Source organism: Spermophilus citellus (assembly GCF_964194105.1).
Source record: "Spermophilus citellus genome assembly, chromosome: 7".
In the NCBI taxonomy this organism is placed as follows: domain Eukaryota; kingdom Metazoa; phylum Chordata; class Mammalia; order Rodentia; family Sciuridae; genus Spermophilus; species Spermophilus citellus.
This window is the reverse complement of record NC_138188.1, coordinates 37,868,254-37,885,304: the sequence shown is the minus strand read 5'-3', so window position 1 is coordinate 37,885,304 and position 17,051 is coordinate 37,868,254.

Sequence of the window (17,051 nt, the reverse complement as noted above, 5' to 3'; positions counted from 1 at the left end):
ATTATTTAGCTCCCGGGGACCTCTTCCCCAGGGCCTCTGCTCTTATCTTCCCTCAGTATTTTCAGATTCCTGTCTGCTGCATAGCTCTGCAGTGGTTCACTGTTGTGTCAAAATCAGAAAATAAAAGAGAAAAAAATAGGGAACTCACTCCTTGAAATGGATCAGGTTTTTTTTTTTTTTTTTTTTTTTTTTTTTGTTGTTGTTAGATTTGCCTCCTTTTCCTAATCTGTCTACAGGGGTTAATTTTTTAGAGTATACACATATTTTCTTTTTGTATTTTGCCTCACTTTTCATTTGTGAGCAGTGGGAGGGAGGGTTGAGGTGGGCTTACTCAGTTTGGGCCCGCCCTAGATTTCCTTGGCAGGACATGCCTTTAGAGATGTTGTCAGGGCATTGGAGTATGCTGCCTGACAGCTGAGTGGCTTCATTCACATCCCTGAGTAGTGAACTAGAGAACAAACCATGCTGGTGACTGAGAACTGGAGTTGAATGTGCCATGGAGAAATAGAAGGTCTGGATTTCTATGAAAAAGGGCTCAAAGTGACTTCCTCTCTCACCCATGAGCAAATTACTTATTTTTCTGGAACATACTATGGCGTGCTATATGCTCCCAGATACTTTGGAAATATGAGCCTTTTGCCTAATATATGATGTCTGCTGAGGTGCATGAGGCATTTGGTGCCAGCGGTAGGACAGTGATGTTATTAGTCTTATATAAATAAGTTTTTTTAGTTGAGTTCCTGTGTAGGATTTGAATCCCCTGACATAGCCAGATAATGATTTTTCTTTCTTATGAGAATAGCATTAATAGTTAAAGACTCCCTGTTCTTAACTGGGATAGGCCAATACCACTGCAACCTGGCTGAGAAAGTTTGCTACATAATTGCACTGGGGAGGGAGTTAAAATCCCTTGGTTTAGCAATTCTGTTTATTTTATCTTTTGATATGTATCTATTGTCTATCAAAAGGAGTTTGTATTTGGCTTTTGCTACAAACTTAGAATTCTTGCTCTCCAGACAGTAATAAATAAATTAGAGGCATTTGTTTCTTTGACGCCCAAATAAGGCAAAAGGAAATTGTAACTGAAGTTTGCTTTGAACCCAAGTTTTGCCCAGCCAAAGTGATATAGAAGGTCACAACATTCAATTCTCTCCCCCTTGTCCTGAGAGTTTGCTTGGGCCAAAGGGGATTAAGGTATAAATTGCAGGCAACTCCTTTGCCACTGGCTTCTGTCACTGAGAGAGGAATGTCAGATCTGGGGTCAAGGATTTTCAGATCAGGGAACATTCTGTGATTTAGGGAAACATTTGGATAGAATGCAGGTAATAGTAAGACATTCCTCAAATTTTTCATTTGCACAAATTAAATAACAACAAAAAAACACGTGAAAATCTTTGGCCAGTTTCTATTACCTATGAACACTTTCATTTGTCCTAATTTAAAGTAATCGAAGTACCATTTAGTCCAGGGAGAGGGGTGGCCCCAGGGTTGGTGGACCATAGAGCATTGGACACGTCTGTCTGAACCTCATGAACATCTCATTCCCACCTGAGGGTTCCTACAAGAAGGTAACTACTTCTTGCTGTAATCCGTGATGAGATCTTGAATTTAAAGAAGAGCCATAATGAGTGTTTGGAGGAGGAAGTCTAGGGAAAGCTATATTCATGTTTTTTTTTTTTAAACCAAGCAGCTTATTATTTAGGGTCCCACACAGCCTGGCTGAAGCCACTTGTCACAATGTCATCTATAGATTACCTCGCACCCTATCCCCCAAGGATCAGAGTGCCAACTGAGGCACCAGTACTGGGAGGGGGCTTCTTGCAGTGGTCTAGGGTAGAAACAATCAGAGACCAGTGTCTAAGTCAAAATCAAAATCAATGCCAAGAACATGGCATGGAGTGTGGGGAAGAGAAGGGGTCCCCACTGAAAAATGGCGAGCCAGACAGAGCGTGTTTCAGGGATGAAGTGGGAGGTCTTGGGTGGTTTCTGGGGTTGGTGAACTTCAAGTTCACATTGGTAGATTAGCGGGGAGTAGTATGTGATGGGCATGGGGGACAGACATATAGGGATGTTAGTTGTCCCTAAATGTACAGGATATGGGCAGCCACTATTGAAGAGGTCTTGTTAGAGCTTGGATTCGGAATGTGCCCCAAAGGCTCACGTGTTGAAGGCTTGGTCTCCAGTGCAGCCATGTTCAGAAGTGGGCTTTTGAGAAATGATTGGATCATGAGAGCATCAGTCTCATCAATGGATTAAACCACAGATGGATTCATAGCTGAATGGATTATTGGGAGGTAGCAGAAATTGTAGGAGGTGGAACCTGGTTGGAAAAAGGTGGGTCACTGGGGGTGTGGCCTTGGGGACTATATAGCGTCCTCAGCCTTTCCTCTCTTCCTCTGCTTCCTGGATGCCATGACGTGGGCAGCTTTCCTCCATCACAGCCTTTTGCCAATGACCTTTCTGCCTCACCACAGGCCCCAAAGTGCTGCAGTCAGCTGACCATGGACTGAAACATCAAAATAAATCTTTGTTTTTTTCAATTTATTTTTTGTCAGGTATTTTGCCACAGCAATGAAAAGGTGACAAACACAGGTCACTGTGGCACTTATTTTTTTTCTTTGATCACAGTATAGCCACAGAATCAGTGATTAAAAAGATTCTTAAACTTTTAAAAATAGCTATGAGTATTATTTTGTGAGAACATTAAATATGCCAAACAATCAAAACAAAATGACAAATAAAAATTTGGAAAGCACACAAGAGAATTGAGAAAAGAAATAAAAATGTATCAGTCATCATATTTCCCAGTGGTAACTACAGTTGAGGCCCTACTGTGTGCTCCGTGCTATGCTAAGCATTGTTATGTCTGGTAGGAACAAGACAAGATTTTTGTCCTCTCTTGCTGACATGCTGCCAAAGGTTAGGGGTTAAGGCTGTCATGACCAATCATGTCACCTCCAGCTTTCTTGCATTGTCTCACACTTGAGTCTTTTGGGGGACACATCACATCTACACCATAATTGCATGAAGCCAGAATTCTACCTCAACCCATCTTGCTTGAAGTCTTTGGTATTTTCAAGTAACTATACTGCTTTCCCCAGAGCTTTGAGCTACAGTAATGTGTTTGGATCAATGCTCTGGGTGGGTACCTGGCAGCAGTGTGGGTTGCGGCTTTGGAGCAGGCAATGTGTTTGCAATCATCTCAGCTGGGTGAGATGTACACTGCCTACCGGGACTTTGAAGGGTGACCTTATATTTCAACCAGGTGAGCCATCAGGTGAACCCTGCTGACCAGGTGGACTGTACCAGTCAGGTGAGCCACACCATCTGGAGCCCGGAGCACCTGCTGGAGTGTTGACTGGACGTGCCTTTCCCTGTTAATGGTCCCACAGTATTTTGTCAACGTCTTTGGCATGTTTCATCATGCGAAGCATCTGATACCATTTAGACAAAAGACCTGGGAGAGCAAAGCCCAGAGCAGTCCAATTAGACAAAGATGCTCTGCTTCTCATGCAAATCTAAGGAGACCCATTTTTAAGTCAATGTCATTACAGTCACTCAGTGGGGGAGCATAATTTTCCGAGTGTCATCTGTGCTAAAACCTTATTATGATGATGGGTGTAAGGAAGTATCCGTGAGATGTGCACATCCGAGGATAACGAGAACCTCAAACCACGACATGTCCAATGAACTGTTTAATTGGAAAGGGTTTTATTGGAGATGCAGGCTGCCCTCCCGGCTCTCCGGCTAGGAGGGAACATTATGGAATGTCAGTCATCAACGCTCCCCACAACCCAATGGCGGAATGAAATCATATAAATGCAAATTATGCTGTAATTAAAGAGGAAAGAGGCAAGAAGCACAAACATTTAGCTGGGTATGCCTTCAGAGCCCACCCCTGCCTCTGAGAGTCCAGTGGTCACTAAGGGTTTGCTTTGAAATCATGCTCTTATGCTCTTGATGGGGCAGGAGGCTGGGGTTGCAGGCATGGGCTTGAGGGAGCTGGTGTGACATCATTGCTCATGAGGTCACTCTGGGTGTCAGGCTGGTGGGGGTCCGATCTCACCCAGGGGAAGGGAGGCTCCCGGGCACCCACTGTTTCTCCTCACCACTGTTTGTTGTCACATTGCAGGGACCCAGCACTGGAGTGTGATGGAGTGTATAATACTGAGATGGTTTTTATTGCCAGTCATCCCAGATATTAATTTAATTTTGAAAACAGTTCTAAGTTCCAAAATAAAATGAATACTACCAAAATAAAATAAAAAATAAAATTAAAAAAATAAATATAAAAATAAAATAAAAAAATAGCATATATAACAGGAAAGACTTTTCCACCTCTAGCCCCGGTCAGACTTCCCTGAACCCCAACACCAACCACAAGAAGCATTGGTAGTGTTCTCAGTGTCTTTTTGGGGGTGTCTTTGTGCTCACACAATGCATATGAACATATACTCTAGTTTCCTCCATTTTTTACGTCTCAGGTAACATACTTGCTGCTATACCTTGCTTTTACTTCTGCTCTGTGCATCCTGAAGCCCTTTCCACACCTGTTTATAGGAATATCCAGATCCTCATTACAGCTGCTTGGTGCTCCATGGATGACCCAAACGTCCTTGATGCTCTGTTTGAGTCAGTTTTTTTTTTTTTTTTTTTTTTGCTGCTGTGATTACAAGACCTGAGCAGAACAATTTTAGAGGAGGAAAAGTTTATCTGAGGGCTCATGGTTTTAGGGGCCTTAGTCCACAGAAGGCCGGCTCCATTCCTCAGGGCCCAAGGTGAGGCTGAACATCAGGGCGGAAGAGTGTGGCGGAGGGGAGCAGCTCACATGGTGATCGGGAAGCAGAGAGAGACTCCACTCTCCAGATACAAATATATACCCCAAGCCACTCCCCAGTTCCCACCTCCTCCAGCCCACCTACCACTTTGGTTACCACTCAGTGAATTGCTGTCAGGGCATTCATTCACTGGTTAGGTTAAGGCTCCCTCAACCTGATCATTTCTCCTCTGAACCTTCTTGCATGGTCTCATGTGAGCTTTTGGGGGACATCTAAACCATAACATGCTCTGTTCATGGAAATGTGATGAATTCTCAGTATTTGGCCACTACAAACACATGGCATCCATCACCCTGTCTACTTCCCCTGCTGGATTCTGAGTTCCCCGAGGGCTACGTTCACTTTGGTATTCATAGGACCTAAAACAGCTCCTAAAATATGGTAGACGCTCCGTAAATGGAATTCAGTCAATTGAACTCAAAAGAATTCCATAAAGGCAGCCACTTGAACTTGGCATCAGCCTGGCTGTAGACCGAGTAGATGGGCACCTGGGTGGAGTGACCCGGGAGACCTGGGAAGACAGCCTCCCTCAACTCCAAATCTTTGATATGCCTTCAGCTTTCTTCCTTCACTATTGCTAAATAGCAAATGTTCCACTCCTAGTGCATCATTTACCTCTCAGCGTGGGTCTTTGGGCTTCCCTCTCTGGCCACATGGCACATCCTGATGATCCTTGGGATTGCTATGAGACAGAAGTCTGAGGATCCCAAGGGGCAGGCACCAACAATCTGCTTTGGTGGCTCATAACCACTCACACTCATGCTGCCCAGTTAGTGGGGGACCCAGAGAAGTGACTCGGACTCATACAGACCAGGCTCCACCCCCAGCTCTGCCACTTAGTAGTGGATACATTGTCACTTAATCTATGTCTCCATATCCTTGTCAGTAAAATACAGGTACTTAACCTCACACCTGGTGTCTTAGTCCTTTGGGCCATTCTAGAACAAAATAGTATCAGTGGATCAAACAGCATCAAGTTACTCTGCACAGTTGTGGAGGTTGGGAAGTCCAAGTCCAGGGTACATTCATCGGCTGGTGAAGGCCTGTCTTCTCCCTTTAACCTCCCATGGGGAACAGCTCTCTGGGGTCTTCTTTATAATGCCACTCATCTCATTCATCATTGATTTGTCACCTTTCAAAGGCCCTTTCTCTCAATACTGTCACCTTGGGGTTTAAGATTCAATATGTAATCTGGGGGACTCATACAAAATTCAGACCACCGCACCCACCTCATGGTGTCATTGAAAAGATTAGTGAGTTACCTGTGAAGCCCTGAGAACAGGGCTGGTGTGCAGTAAGTGCTATGTATGGGTTTGCCATCTGTCTTCAGGGTGGGTGACAGAGTGGGTGCCTGGTGTCTTCTGGATCTCTGCTAGCACACGGGGACAGCCATAGGTTAAGCCAAAGCAGGGAGGGGTTGGCCCTGTTCTTATTACTTTCCTGGGGTAGAAATTCTGGGTCACCAGTGAGATGCAATTGAAACGCTGCTACCTCATGACTGTCTTATTGCATTTAAAACACTGGGAAGGGTACGTCCCCCACCTTGGTATTATATGATAAAAACATTAAAACACAAACAAGTGTGCTTTCTCGACACAGAGGGACCACTTGCATAAATTTTGCCTACATCAAATCCTTCTTTCCTATGATGCATTTGCAGTATGTGCCTCCTGGGAGTGAACATACATATCCTTGAGTTTTGTGCAAGAGAAATAAAGCCTGTTGATTCTGTCCATTTACAAGTTGAAAGAAAACCTTTGACATGGTGATAGCACGATTTGCCTCTCAGTGCTCCCCAAATGCCCATGCTTAGTGCTATAAATAGAACTACAACATTTTTCAGAATTACATGTATCTGGCTGGTCTTCCAGGACCTGATATGTGTAGCACTCGGTGTTTGAACAGAGGGTGTGGGGGGGCTGTTGGATAGAGTTGACGTGACGTCTCCCAGACTGTACTAACATGAGCCATCTCAGGCCCACATAGATTCCTAGGCTCTGCCCCAGAGAAGTTGTCTGTAGGTCTGGGTTTGGGTCTGTGAGTCTGTCATTTCTACAGCTCTGGCATTCCGGCGATCATTTGCAGAATGGCTAAGAGCTTCGGTCTGGTCAAACTTGGGTTTGAGTTTCAGTACTTTCGTGTATTAGTTTTATGACATTGGACAAGTAACTTCACTTGTCTAAACTGGATTCATTCGTATCAGCTAAACAGGGATTATAACCGTGTGTACCTCCAAGGGTTTTTGTGAGTTTAAATGAGAAAATGGATGGGAAGCGATTAGTGTAGCCCCAGCCACGCAAGACCTCCTGCAAATAGCAACCCATTCAATCCCCAAGATGACTCAAGGGATAGGCCTCATTATTTAATCCTCATTTGGAAGATGAGAAAACTGATGTTAAGAAGAAAACAGGTTAAGAAGCCAGGCAAGGTCACATGGCCTATAAGTGGCCGAGCCAGACTTCAGATCCAGGCAGTTCCTGTGGCAGTGACCCACGCACGACAGGCCAGGGACCACCAGTGTGGGGAGGGAATGGAGTGAGGCGTGGGGGTACATGCTTTGCATCTGAATCAACCCTTTTCCCGTAATGAATTGGGAGTTTTTAGTCAGCTTTTTCACTGCTGTGACAAAAAGACCCAATCAGAACAACTGTAGAGGAGGAAGTTTATTTGAGGGCTGACAGTTTCAGAGTTAACAGTCCATTGACAGCCAAGCCCATTCCTTGGGGCTCCAGGTGAGGCTGGACATCATGGCGGAAGAGTGTGGCAGAGGGAAGCAGCTCGAATGGTGATCAGGAAGCAGAGAGAGAGACTCCACTCACCAGATACAAATATATAGCCACGCCCCCAATGAACCACTTCCTCCAGCCGCACCCCACCTGCCTCCAGTTACCACTCAGTTAATCCCATCAGGGATTAGTTCACTGACTAGGTTAAGGCTATTTCCCAGTCATTTCTCCTCTAAACCTCCTTGCATTGTCTCAGACGTGTGCTTTTGGGGGACACCTCACATCCAAACCATAACCAGGAGTCTGAATAAGAACCTTTTATATTATGTAATATATTGGGATTAGAGAGTTTTCTTCAAAAAAGTGAAAGAGATAAATTTAGCAGTAGAAGAAATACAGAGAGCCTATTGATTGAGGCAGTGATATAGTTAATCTTACAAGAAGTAAAATGATTGCATCACAGACTCCAGAGAGGCTCTGAGGGGAGTGTGGGCTGAGCAGTTGGCTACCTGAGGACAACTGGCTTCTCAGGAAATGACTGTCCCACCATTATTTGGGTCCTGGAGTTTCCAAGGGGGTGTCAGTTACACATGATCAGCTCAACCTGAGAGCTCTCTCCTAAGACTGATTCCAGAAAGTGTTCTTGGCAGTGGGAAAGAAAAGATGGGAAAGGTTGTATACAACATATTTCAGAAAAAATTAGGGTGGAGAGTTTTGCCTTGTACTGGAAAGGCAAAGGATGAAAACAATCCACCTCACTGTAGAAAAGAAATTTCTGGATAAGCCTCAGAAGCATACATATATAAATCCATCTAAAAAAGCTGAAGGTGCAAAGAAATAGAAAAAAAATTTAAATGGCAGAGCAATCTGTTCTTTCCGGATGGGCAAGGGATTGAGGAAACTTTCCTATCTGGGGCCAGTTAAGGATATTATGGGAAAGAAGTGAGACCAGAGTTTTGGCTGGGGTGGGGAGAACTGCCACAGTTTTTGTCTATCTATCTACTTATCTATCTATTTTTATTTGTTGTTTCTAGATATACATGACATTAGGGCTTGCCTATTTATTTATTTATTTATTTATTGGTACTGGGGACTTAACTCGGGGGCATTCGACCACTGAGCCACATCCCCAGCCCTATTTTATATTTTATTTAGGGACAGGGTCTCACTGAGTTGCTTAGAGCCTCACCTTGTTGAGTCTGGCTTTGTACTGGAGATCCTCCTGCCTCAACCTCCAGAGCCTCTGGGATTATAGGCATGTGCCACCACACCTGGCGACAGCAGGGCATATTTTGAGGTATTGTACATACATGGAGTGCAACCCATTCCAATTTTGATCCCATTCTTGTGGCACTATATGATGTGGAGTTACATTGGTCATGTATTCATAAATGAGTATAGAAAAGTTATGTCCAAGTCATTCCACTGTCTTTCTTATTCATATCCTCCTCCCTTCCCCCATACCTTTTATCTAATCTAATGAACTTCTTTTTAAAAAATATTTTAGATGTTTTTTTTTTAGTTGTTGATGGACCTTTATTTTATTTATGTATTTATTTGTGGTGCTGAGAATCAAATCAAACCCAGTGCCTCACACATGCCAGGGCAGCACTCTACCTTGAGCCACAACCCCAGCCCTAATCCATGAACTTCTATTCTTCCCTTTCCACCCTCTTTGTTGTGTGTTAGCATCCACATATCAGAGAGAACATTCAGCCTTTACTTTTTGGAACTGGTGTATTTCACTTAGCAAGATAACCTCCAGTTCCATCCACTTGCCAGCAAATGCCATAATTTCATTCTTCTTTATGACTGAGTAATATTCCATTGTGTGTAATACCACATTTTATTTATCCATTCATTTATTGAAGGGCACCTAGGTTGGTTCCATAGCTTAGCTATTGTGAATTGTGCCACTATAAACATTGATGTGATGGCATCATTGTAGTATGATGATTTTATGTCCTTTGGGTATAAACCAAGGAGTGGGATAGCTGGTTCAAATGGTAACTCCATTCCAAGTTTTCTAAGAAATCTCCATACTGCTTTTCAGAGTGGTTGCACCAATTTGCAGTGGCACCAACAATGTATGAGCGTACCTTTCCCCCCACATCTTTGCCAACACTTACTGTGTTGATAACTGCCATTCTGACTGGAGTGAGGTGAAATCTCAGTGTAGTTTTTATTTGCATTTCTCTAATTGCTGGTGATGTTGAACATTTTTCATATATTTTTTGACCATTTGGATTTCTTCTTCTGTGACATGTCCATTCATTTATTGATTGGGTTATTTATTTTTCTGATGTTAAGTTTTTTGAGTTCTCGGTATATCCAGGAGATAAATGCTGTATCTGAGATGCAGGTGGTAAACATTTTCTCCCATTCTGTACTGCTACAGTTTTGACAAGTGTATGGCTGGCATTTGGATTCGAATCTGGAGGAACCTTAATTGTAAAGAAAAATAATCAACTCTTTTCAGTAATTCTCTCATGTAGAAAATTTGTGGAATAACCAGAGATGGGGAGCAGGGTGGGAAAGCAGAAAGAAATCTTGTGATCACAGAGTCTTGCAGTTTAGAAATCTTGTGATCTTGAAGTCCTGTGGTCTCTCAATTTTGCAGTTTTGTAATTTTCTGGATGTGCAATATGGAGGTCCCATGGTATTATGTTATCCATTGTCCAGTCTTATGATTCCACAATTCAGTCAGCTACCCGTCTTGCAATTTAGGGAGATGCCTATGTATTTGAAGACAGATATTTACAGAGAAGGCGTACCCAAACATTCACCCAATACAACTTCTGATGAAATCAATGGGACCACTCAGGATGCCCTGAAAGATCTGGAATGAAAAGCAAAGAGAGATTTCCATAGAGTATTAGTGCTTACATTTCAAGACCCCAATAGAGGGATTAAAGAATAAAGAAGCTCTGTAGCCCATCCTGTTAGTTTCAGCTGAGCTGGACTTTATCCTAATTGCCTAACTAAAGCATGCATTTCATATGGTTCCTATTGTTATTTTGTAAACATTATTCAACATATAATAAAAATTAGGGGACAAAGGAAGAAGCAGGAGAAGGGAAATAACACACACAAAAAAAGAAAGATCAGTCAAAATGAACAGGAGAAGATGAGTGTAGTGAGTTAAAAGATGAGGATATTCGCACTCAGGATGCTGAGGCAGGAGGATGGTGTGTTCAAAGCCAGCCTCTTCAGAAAGCAAAGTACTAAGCAACTCAGTGAGATCCTGTCTCTAAATAAAATACAGAATAGGGATGGGGATGTGGCTCAGTGGTCGAGTGCCTCCGAGTTCAATCCCCGGTACATTTCATTTCAGAAAAGATATAATAATTACAAAAGAAACCAGGTGGAAATTCTAACATCAAAATATATATCCTAAAAACATTTCACTAGATGAAAGAGCCAGTTAGACATGCAACTGAAACAGGAGCATTAAGAATGAAGACTTGCAATAAAAGGAGTCTAAACAGAAGCCCAGGGCGGAAAAAACTGGGAAGAAGATAAACAGCGACTAAGTGACCAAGTGCTATAAAAGGCACACAAATTGTTATTTCTAAGGAGAGGAGACAGAATGGGGCAGAAGAATTCCTTGAAGAAATGCGGGCTAGAGATTTTCTGAAATTGATAAAACAAACAACCTACAAAGCCAGGAAGCTCAGAACACTCTAAGCAAGATAATGACAAGGAAAAACCACATCCCGGCACGACATGGTCAAACTGCTGAAGGAAAAATCTAGAAGGCATGTGGAGAAATATGATGCAGGACCCATAGAATAACAATGCTCCAGAGGAGCACTGACTTCCCCTCAGAAAACTAGGAGACCAGAAGTCAGCTGAACAAACCTTAAAACATTAGAAAAAAAGGATCACTACAGAATTCTGTGTCCATCCAAAATATTTTTCATGAATGGAGGCAAAAGTAAAGGCATTTTCAGATTATAAACACAAATACACACACTCAAACACACACACACACACACAAACACACACACACACACACACGGAAAGCCTAAGAAAGGAATGGATACTAGGCCTGTACTATGGAAACTGCTAAAGGGATTTCTTTAGGTTGAAGATAACTGTATTAGATGGAGACTCCAATATTCGGGAAGAAGTGAAGAGGAACTGAATGTCGAATGTGTGGGTAAGTAAAATATAAAACCCTATTTTCTTCTTGAGTAAAAAATAATTATGAGCCTTCAATTCAAAATTATAATAAGATCTTGTAGGGCTTTTCATACATATTAACATAATATGTATGCAAAACTATAGGGTAGAGGATGGAGAATGAGTCTATTTGTTGTTTTCTATTGCTGTATAACAAATTACTACAGATGTTATGGCTTAAAACGTCTCAAATTTATTATCTTGTCGTTTTTAGTTAGAGGTATGGCATGGTTAAGCTAGATTCTCTGCCTGTGGTTGAACAGGTTCAAAGTCAAGGGATTGACTGGGCTGGGGTTGTATTTGGAGGCTCAGGGGAGGAACCGTTTTCCAAGCTTCTTCGGTTTGTTGGTGAAATTCAGTTCTTTGCAGGCATCAGTTGAGGTCTCTGGTTCTTTGCTGGTTGTCAGCCAAGTGCTGCTCTATTTTTAAAGACTTCCCACATTCCATGGCGTCTGGTCCCCTCTGTCTTAAAGTCAGCAGGGGCACTTGAAATTCCCTTTGTACTTCAGTAACTTTCTCCTCTGCTATGAGCTGCAGAACACTCAGCTTTTAAAAGAAGCATCTGATTGGGTCAATTCCACCTGGATAAACTCTTTTTCTTAAAGTGAAGAGTTTGGGGACTTCAATTACATGTGCAGATTCCCCCCACCACCATAGTTAGATGAGTGTTGACTGAAGAACCAGGAGATAGGAATCTTCAGGAGGCATCTTTAAGATTCTGCTTGTCACAGAAGATAAATGGACCTGTAATCTGCAAGATGTCTACATTTTACATGAAATGATAGCATATTACCTCTAAGTAGACTGTAAAAAAATTAAGCAGGTACATTGTGCTCCCTATAGCAACAACAAAAATATACAATGCATGGAGGCATCGTTAAAAATCCAATGAAGAATCCTAAATGTTATTTAATTCAAAGGAAACCAGGAGAGGAGGAGCAGAGGAATGATAAACAGAGGAGACAAGTAGCAAACACATAGGAAATAATTAAATACTACTCAGAAATAGAATGAATGCATCATTAATACATGCATCCATAATAAGCCTCAAAAAAGAGCCCATACTGTATAATCCCATTTATATGAATTAGTAAGCACTAAAAATAAATCTATGGTAGAAGAAAACAACAGCTATGGTCTCAGTGGGAGGTGGGCAGGGATTTACTGGGAAAGGACATAAAGAAAATTTCTGGGGTGATGGTAATGTTCTAGATCTTGAAAAAGTTTTGGGCTTCGTATGTACATGTCAGATGTCATAAAATGGTATAACTAAGATTTATGCATTTCCATGTAGGTAAATTTTATCTCAAAAGAAAAAATATGCATAAATATGAACTGTAGTTTTGATATAAATGCTAAAATATTTATGGTAAAATGTACTTATGTCTGCAGCTTGCTTATATAGAAATAAGGTGAATTGTAGAATCTTAGTAGAGAATATGTGGTGTGAAATTCTTTCAATTTTCCTGCATATTTGAAAACGTTTGTAATAAATAATTGGTGAAAAATTAAGGTGAAATAAAACATTTTTAGATGAACACAAGATGAGAATATTTGTTAACAGTATACCTTTGCTATAAGAAATGCTAAAGGGAACCCCAAAAAAACCAAAGGTCAAATGTTTTCTCTGATAAGTGGATGCTGATCCATAATGGAAGGGGGTCAAGGGAAGAATGGAAGAACTTTGGAATGGGCAGAGGGGAGGGAAGGAAGGGGAAGGGGAAGAGGTATGGGGGTGGGAAAGATGGTGGAATGAGACGGGCATTCTTACCCTACGTATGGGTATGATTGCACAAATGGTGTGACTCTACCTTGTGCACAACCACAGAAATGAAAAGTGGTACTCCATTTGTGTACCATGAGTCAAAATGCATTCTGCTGTCATATATAACTAATTAGAACAAATTACAAAATGTGAAAGGGAAATGATAGAAGATAGAAATTCAAATTTATGGAAAGGAATGAAGGCTGGGCATGGTGACAAATTCCTGTAATTCCAGCTACGTGGAATCACAAGTTTGAGGCCAACCTGGACAACTTAGTAAGTCCTTGTCTCAAAATAAAATAAATAAATACAGGGTTAGGGATGTAGCTACATGGTAGAGCACTTCTGGGTTCAATACCCAGTACTGGGGGTGGGGGAAAGAAAAGAAAGAAAGCCAATCCATATGTAAACAGAAAATATTATTTTTCTTTATTTTCTCTATTCCTTAAAGTCAATTGACTGTTTATAGCAAGAGTGACAACAATATGTCAGGAATTTTAAATATAAGTAGAAGTAAAATAGACAATAATAGTACAAAGGGAAGGAGGGAATGTAAATAGAACCAGATGTTTTACATTTTTTTAATTATACAGGATGATGTGATGTAAATTCAGGCAGACTATGATAATGATGTATATTTTAATTATGAGAGTAACCACAACATATAAACAAAGTTATAGTTAAAAGGCCAATAGAGGAAATATAATGTAGTTTAAAAATGCTGGATTAACCAAGGTGAAAGGAGAAACAACAGGAAAAAAAGAGCAGAGAAAATATATAGAAAATAAGAATTACATTAAATGTAAACAGACCAAGCATATTGTTTAAAAGGCAGAGATTATCAGAGTGGATAAGAAAGCAACATCCAACCCTATGTTGTTTCAAAGTTACACACTTGAAATGTACATAATAAGTAACAAACTGGTTGAGGTAAAATAAGAAAAATATATATACCTTAAAAATGCTAAGCATAATAAAACTAGAATGGCTTAATTAAGATCATATAAGGAACATTTGAGAAATAAAAGTGTCATTGCATAGTGAGAGGATGCATTGTGGTTTAAACATCTCTACAAAGGATTCTGAATTTCAGACTGATTGGTGAACCATTGCTTAGAACACCTGTTTTGTTTCTGAAACATATATTTTTCATTCTCCTTTCATTTCTTATCTGTTTCCTTCCTTTCTGACATCAGTCATTTGCTATGAAGTGTTTTTTTTATTTTGTCTGTTGTAAAACTGCTTTGAAAAAATAATAAACTGATTTAAGAGAATTATAGAATTCCACCCCCATAACCACACATCTACCATCTTTTTACATGCCCCACCCCCGCCATAGTCCTGGTTCACAGTTTTTATAGCTGAAGCTGTAAATACATGGATATGATTTCCTAATCTGGCAGTCCACTTATATCAATAAAACAGCTTGTTTATGTTGTATACAATTGTATCAATTTTTCTCATCTTAGAACCATTGACATTTTGTACCAGCTAATTATTTGTTGTGAGGAATTGTCCTGAGCATTATAGGATGCATGGTGGCACCCCTGGTCTCTACCCACTAAATTCCAGTAGATTTCCATCCCCCAGGTATGGACAATAAAAAATGCCCCCAAATATTGCTGAATGTTCCACTGGAGGTAAAGTATTTCCTAGTTTAGAGCCACTGGATTCTTGGAATCATTTTTATTCACTGCCTAGTATATACATTTAATTGATGACTCATTACACGGACAAATTATTTCTTCTTGTTCAACATCTAGGGTGCTTCTAACATTTTCCATTATAAACTCTACTACAGGAGGCATTCTTAAAGCCATTTCTTATTTTAAACTACTTATTTCATTTAGGTTAAATTTCTGGAAATGGAGTGTGTGGGTTAAAGGGCATTGACCATCCTTTGGGAGATTTTAAGGAGAAGAGTAATTTTCCCACTTGAAGTTTGGGTTTTCCATGGTCTCATGCTATGAATTAATCCCCTGCTATTAAATTACCTGAATCATTTAGGAACTATCCATGTCACTCAGAAAAGTGCTTAGTGACTTATATGTTTTGGTGCTAGTTAGTTATCTGGGCCATAAATTATTGCAATGATCCATAAATTAGACCTATATTATATAAATCAAAGAACACTGACATACGATGGGAATTTAAGAATACTAATTTATAAAATGTCTTATGATAGATTGGGTCATGCAATAAAGGAAAACTGTGTCACATCCATCAATGCCGCCTCCTCAGATGAGCTGTTGGATGCCCAGACTGGTCAGAGAGAGTGCCAGAGAGTAGTTTCCTGTCCACAGACACTGCATGGAAGGGGAATTGGGGAATATTAGTGGTTCCTCCAGAACAAAGAGATCACTGGTGCATACTGTAGCCTTCAATGAACTTCTAAAGTGCAGTTTGGTTTTTGGTGTATTTTTTCCTCCTAAGCATCTTGTACTGTGGGGGTGGGGGTTGCAACCTGGGTTTGGAAGGTACACAAGTTTTTTCCTACCTTTTCTGCATGTTACTTCTCCAGCTTGGGGTTCCCTCCAGTTCTCTCTCCTCTCCTCTACTTTATATTGGACCTCCAGTTCTCAGGGACTGCCATCGCTCCCAGTTGTCCTTCCCAGCATGGTCTCCCTTCCCACTCATCATTCCTGTGCAGAGGGAAAACAATGGTGCCTGCTTTGTCCTTGCCTGTCTGCATCACCTGGAGCATTGTTGGGTGCAGAGTACCCTGCTAGAGTGTTTTCAGGTCAAATAGGAGAAAGAAGATCCCAAGGTTGGCAGGGGTGGGGTGGGGGTGGGGCTGCCCTGGCAGATGCTGAGTCAGCTCAGTAGTTTCTAAGCATCCTTAACTGGTTTTGTGAGATTTTATCATTAAAGGTTCTAATGATAGGAATGCATGGCGGGTATGCACTGGAATAAATTGCGTATTTCATCCCCCTGAACAGAGTGGGTACTCACATTGCCATAATAAAGAACAGGGTTTCTTCTAGTTAAAAAAAAGTTAAACTTTTTTTTTTTCCTTCCTGCTGAGGTCAGAGTTTCCAGATGAGGGCGAGGCTGTCTGGGTAGTGAGCTTCCTGCATCAGACTAGCACCCACTGACTCATGCAGATTTATTAGGTGTTTCCAGGCTCCCCACGACGGATGGGGTAATGCCATGGACGGAGGTTGCGCAACCCCTTCCTGTAAAGAGATGGCAACTTCTTGGAGATGCACAGACTTACCTGCAACTGGATCTCAGAGCTCTCTGGAGTACAAAAATTTAAAAATTTCTCTCCAACTGCAGCCTTTGGAATGCTCCGATGTTTTTCTTTCCCCTTCCCTTGATGACGGCTCAGGCACAGCCTGTCGTTTTTGTGGTCCCTTTGGCCATGAAGTGGTCATGTTGACAGTCGAGTGTCACGTTCAGTTAGCAGAAGGACCTTTCCAGTTGAATGACAGCTCCGGCCTCTCTCCTGTGCAAAGCTCCTCCCTCCCCAGCTCAGAGTGGGCCTGAGCCTAGATCTTCCTTCATTCTCTGTTCATCTTGGGAATCTTCTGGGGT